This window comes from Telopea speciosissima, chromosome 6, assembly GCF_018873765.1.
Source record: "Telopea speciosissima isolate NSW1024214 ecotype Mountain lineage chromosome 6, Tspe_v1, whole genome shotgun sequence".
NCBI classification, from domain to species: Eukaryota; Viridiplantae; Streptophyta; class Magnoliopsida; order Proteales; family Proteaceae; genus Telopea; species Telopea speciosissima.
Window position 1 is genome coordinate 52,359,845 of NC_057921.1, and position 6,000 is coordinate 52,365,844.

Here is a 6,000-nt window from a genome sequence, read left to right on the forward strand (position 1 = left end):
ATTTAGGCGCGTCTGTTACTTGCTTTGGCTTTTGTTCATGGATGATTAGGTTGAACTAGCATCATGCTGTGCAGTGCTAACATGCTGGAGAAATCCAAATATGTATCATTTAGAGGTTGGGACATTGAAGATACTAGCCATACTCTGAAGTGTTCAATCCTTTTGAAGTGGTTTCTGCTCAGAAACAAGCATGAAGGTCCAAGATAAGCTCTGCCCATGTAGACTCCTTTGATGTAGATTTAAAGATTTAGTTTTCTAATCTAAGCTCTGACCTATTAAATTTGTCTGGGGACATGATTGCTTCTTTGTATAAATAGCTAAATTGTCAATGTTGGTGGTGGTTCAAAATGTAACTTAAAATTTGTTTGTCCATGGGTGCATTTATATTCGTGATACTTGAACCATCTCATAAATGAATCTACTTCATTTCATGTGGTCTTTGTTATGGCGTATTTAATCAATGGAACGGTGACTAGCAAATCTGACATTTGTAATGGTTTAATGCAAGGAACTGTCGATTCAATTCAACTCAGCCTTATCTTAACTCGTCAGGGTGTCAATTTAGAATCGGAATCGAAACCGAATTGAACCAAGTTTTTGTTGGTTCGGTTTTGGTTTTAGACTAAAAAGTGTTGGTTTGAACCGAACCAAATGAAGTGTAACACTATAAATCGAACTGGAACCAAACCTAACCATACTAAATTTTAAAATGCTAAAACACCGAGTTCTTGATGTTTTCTGTGATGCAGTGCAGCCTGCGTCCAGACACATGGGCCTGCTATTTAGGGGGGCAGGTTTGTCATTTCGCCTACCCCAATGTGTCTGGACGTAGCCTGCGCTTCTGGCAGGGAGAACATTTGGCCCCAAATAAATTAAAATTTTGGTTTGAGCTTTAAAAGAATATGTTGATCACACAACATTGGTGTGTGGTTTGTGTGATATCACTATAAAAAAAACACTTTGGACGCACAACTCCACTTCATCCCCCTTATTCTGATTATGTGACATCATCTTCTATTCCCCCCTCCCCTCCCCTCCCCTCCCCCTTCCTTTTTATTCATTATTGAATTTAGGTATATAAAATTTTCACTTTTCTATATCTTTCTATCATCAATTTTCACGACACCACTTCCAATCCTGTTGTTACTATAATTATACACTATCTACTCTATACTACTATCTATTTTAAAACCTTTTGCTTCTAAGGTTGATTTATATAATTTAAATTTTGTATTTATCCATGTTTTTGTTTCATCTAGGCAAGGTTTTAGGTATCGTTATTTGGGTTGGTATCAATAGTATTGGTATTGAAACTGATATCGTGACCAGTATCATTACGTATTAGCGTATTGAACAATTTTGCCCTCGAAGAATCTAATACCATACCCTTTGGACTAAGGGTATTTCCAGGATTTTGTACCTATGTCAGTGACCCGTATCTCATGAGTATCAATATCTATGTTGGCTGATACCGATACATATCAGCGGATACCAAACCGAGGATGCAGAACAATATCATAAGCAATAAAAAATAAATCAAGAGATTTAATCTTGAATATCTCTAATTAGCTCATCTATGATTAGTGCAAATGTTATAGGTTTAGAGTGATAAGTGCATTTGCTTTTACTATTGTTTTTTTTTTTTACTTCCCCCATATTTTCCATATTTTTTCCAAACATTGATCTAAATCCTCTCAGGTTCCCTGCCCGGACAGGGTCATTATCAATGAGACTGGCCTCTCCGTTTATTTTTGTTGCACCGTACTGCAAAGTTATGGTATCCAATAACTCCAAATAGTACTCTTTGAGTTATATGTATCCAAATTTCTCTGTTTCTTTCTGTAACTTCCAGTTTTGTTCTCATATGAATACTGAGGATCCTTTTGATCTCAAGCATGATTTACACTCACTTGTTCCTTAAATGAGGATCACTTATTTTATATTCCCAGAAATTCATGGGAAAAGGGCTAAGTTGGAGCATCAAGTGATGATTCTTTACCCACTACCTACCCACCCACCACCACCCCAAGAGTCAAGATCATGGAAAGATCACCAACAAAGGCTAGTGGCAAGAGTTCTTCCACTAATTGGTCTTGTGGGAGAAAGATATAAGAACAAATTAGAACAACAAGAACTCCAGGAAACTATAATCCACACACACATGTTAGTGAACGGAAGTAATCCTCAGCTTTCCCACCATTTTAGCTTCTGGGCTGTGGAGTTGGCGATGGGGGTTGTTGGGGGAGGAAAAATGAATAGAACTGAAAGAAAAAAAAAGAGGGGAAAGCTTAGATTTGTTAGGTACTTTGTTGTAAAGAAATAGATCTGGGTTTTGGGTTGGTGTTCATACTTAGGTGTTATGTATCAGAAACTGAAGCAGGCAACTTTAAGAATAAGAAAACTATTCTATTCAGAACCAGAGATGATTGAGACTTTCTCTTCTATTATATATATTTTTTAAGGGTTCGACATGATTAAGGAACCACACAAGAAAGAGTAACAGAGTGGGCCTTTCGCCGCCACTCACGGAGGGTAAACCCCACTCTAATGGGGTGCAGCTGTTATTGGTCTAAAGAGTGGAGTTAACCAAGTTCTTTTCACAAACGTAAACTGCACGTCAAGATTCTAATCTATCCAAAATTCTAAGCTGGAAAAGATATGGTACCATTCTCTCTCTCTCTCTCTCTCTCCCCAAGTATGTTTGATGCTTGTCAAAGGTAAGATGAAATAAACATAGCGTGGCTCCTGCAGTAGCATGGGAATAGTGGGAATACACACATAAGCATCAATAACGGTGGGATTTCCGCTTTTCATGGGGGTGGGGTGATCTTTTTGCCTAATCCTGTGTTTGAGCGCAAGAGCTACACTCCCGAACAGTCTTTTTTCCCCATAAACATAATATGCTTCGAGATTGCAGAGGAGAGAAACACTCTATTGTTCACATGTAAATTCTTAAATCCTAATAAAAGAAGGGAGAATGTTCTCTATGCCGCAGCATAGCCTGTGCCTAGGCACATGGGCAGCCTGTGCAGGAGGCAGGGTGGTCATTGCGCCTACCCCCATGTGCCTGGGTGCAAGCTGCACTGTGGTACAGAGAACAACGCCACATAAAAGAATTAGGTTTATAAGTAGGGCCAGTAAATTTTCTGTTTAGGATAGTGTGGTCACATGTAAAATTCTTGTCAACTCCATAACCCAACTTGTGTTTCAGTTGATTTGCTCTACATATGGGTGAATTCTCTACATTGGGTAATTCAAAACATTGCTCTACAAAACCATTATCACATGCATGATATACAACAAATTAACTGTGAACACCTGAAATGAACAATCAGAATCTAAAATCCAATATGAAGTTTTCATACCTTATGAAGTAGTGAGAAGGATATATTCATTACTCTAGCACCCTTCCACAATGATAGCATTTGATGATTTATCTCCATTTTCTCCTCCTATTTTTTATCCTCTTTACGCTTCAAACAATTCCTCTTTATATGACATTCTTCCTTGCAATAATAACATGTTGTTTTGCGACCTTTCAACTTGGAGTGATCCTTGTACGTTTCAAATTCTTCCAGTCTCTCATTTGATCTGCCTCTACCATGATTACCAATTATAACTAAGGCACAAACAATTCATCTTTATATAACCTTCTCCCTCGCAATAATAATAGGTTGTTTTGCAACCTTTCAACTTGGAGTGACCCTTGTACGTTTTGAATTCTTCCAATCTCTCATTTGATCTGCCTCTACCGTGATCACCAACTGTAACTAAGGCACTACCCTTCTCTAACGCCCCATCATTGTTATTTTTTCGTTGCCTCATTGATCAGCAAAGTAGCATCCTTACCCAACAGTAGTGTAGTCACAATGTGATCAAATGAAGGAGGTGGTGAAGCCAAAATGAGAAACGTCTTGTTCTCCTCTTCGATCTTAACATTTTGAGTCGATAATGCCATCAATATACTGTTGAACTCATCTAATTGTACTTCAAATTTCACACCCTCTGACAACCAAAAGCCATATAACTGCTTCTTAAAAAATAGCTGACTTGTCAATGATCTTGACTTGTACATGCTCTTCAGCTTTACCAAGACTTCTTCTTGATCTGCCAACCCGATGACCTCACGAAGAGTGTTATTTGCAAGAAACAACGAGATCGATTGTTCACTAGACCTTTCAAGTCTTGCCACTCATCTTCCACCATCTTCTCTGACATTTTTTATTTCTTCCTGAGAGCCTCAACTGTCCCCTTGATATTCCCTAGTAGGGCAGTGGATTCCGTGTTGAGCGACTCTTTCTTTCGTGATCAAACAACATGTATATAGTACATTGATATATAGTCAAATAAAGACATCAATCGTTGGTGCGCCAAAATCCATGATGCATAACCATAACGACAAGTACCTCTTAGGTCAAGGGACCAATCAAATTCTATAAATGAGAATCTTATTTCTTATCAACTAACAGTGACACATGCAAGATTCTTGTGTGATCCATTATTATGCACAAACTGTATGTACATTCAGACCTATGTCTTGGAATCATTATTCTTAAAAATACATGATGTAACGACTATATGAACAAGATGTCCAATCATGTTCCTAGTCGAGTACGTTTCAGGTGAAGACCTAATTAAGGACAACCATATATAGCTCGTTTATAATCATGTAAATAAATGAAATAATATTAATTGAAAATTCCAAGTTTGATAAACATATATCCAACAGCTTAAACCAGATCATACTAAGGGTATTAAAAGATCCGGTTCGGTTCAGCATGCTTAAGGGTAGAAACCGAAACCAAACTGTTTGATAGAGGACAGAAAGGAGGGACAGGGGTATTGAAACCTAGTACAGGGGAAGTCGTCCTTAGTCCCTATCTCCCTGATCTGTACTCCTTACCCACCCTCCCCATCCCAACCCACCCCCCAAATAACTCACTCCCATGTGAGTATTAAGTATTCTGCTGTTGGGGGACTCACAGCTTCACAATATGAAGACAACCCCAAACTATTTTCTAAATTTTCACTCTCTTCCTCAAGAATGAGAAACATATTTCTCATCACTGTTTACCCTTTTCAATTGATCATTAGTTGCTGCAATAAAAGCTCAATTAAGGATGAGCTTTATTATAACTATACTAAATTAACGATTTTATATCACTGTGAAAGTTGGATGGTGTTTTACCAAAAAAATAGAAAGTTGGATGGTGGGAAGAGCTTAGATTTCCAGTATTTAAATTGTCATTTATGAGGTTTTGTTATCACTTTAATTAGCCTTTAAATTTATTACTTAAGTTTTCATTTTCCAGGGGATGGAGAATGTTTAGATAATGAAATTAGTACTGTTTGAGGAAATGAAACTCATCAGAATGGCATGGTGCCCCAGTTAGCTTAAAATCGTAGTTGGAAAACCAGGTTTTCTGACTCGACTTATCTTTCAAAAAACACCTAGTGACTCAGTCTTGTCAAACCCGATCAAGGTGAGTCATGGATTTAAAAATCTAATACAATAAATATGTATAAATTAATAAAAAAATACAAAAAATATATTAAGAAATCACATATCAATGCATTTTGAGGTTAACCCAATGAGCAAGAAAAGGGAGTCGAGGAGTTGAGAGTTTCTTAATGTTTTAGAATACGAATCTACTATTTACTCAACTCAATTTCTAACAAACTAGCTTTAATGTTTTTTATTTTTATAAACAACTAAATTCACCAGAGTTTGTCATGGCGACTCAGGTAAAAATACCAAGTCTTATTGAACTTGGATGTTTTATGATCCAATCTCATCTTTTTTCACTCCAACCTAGCGTACACGATTCTTGACCAGATTTTTGACTTGGACGACTCACCTGGGTCAAAACCCGATTTTCCAACTATGCTTAAAACACCTCTAAAATATGGTGACTCACCTACTTTGTTATAGGGAAAAAGATCTATGTACTGGAGTGTGGCCTATGCCAGCACTCCTATGAGTCTATCTCTCTCTTCTCC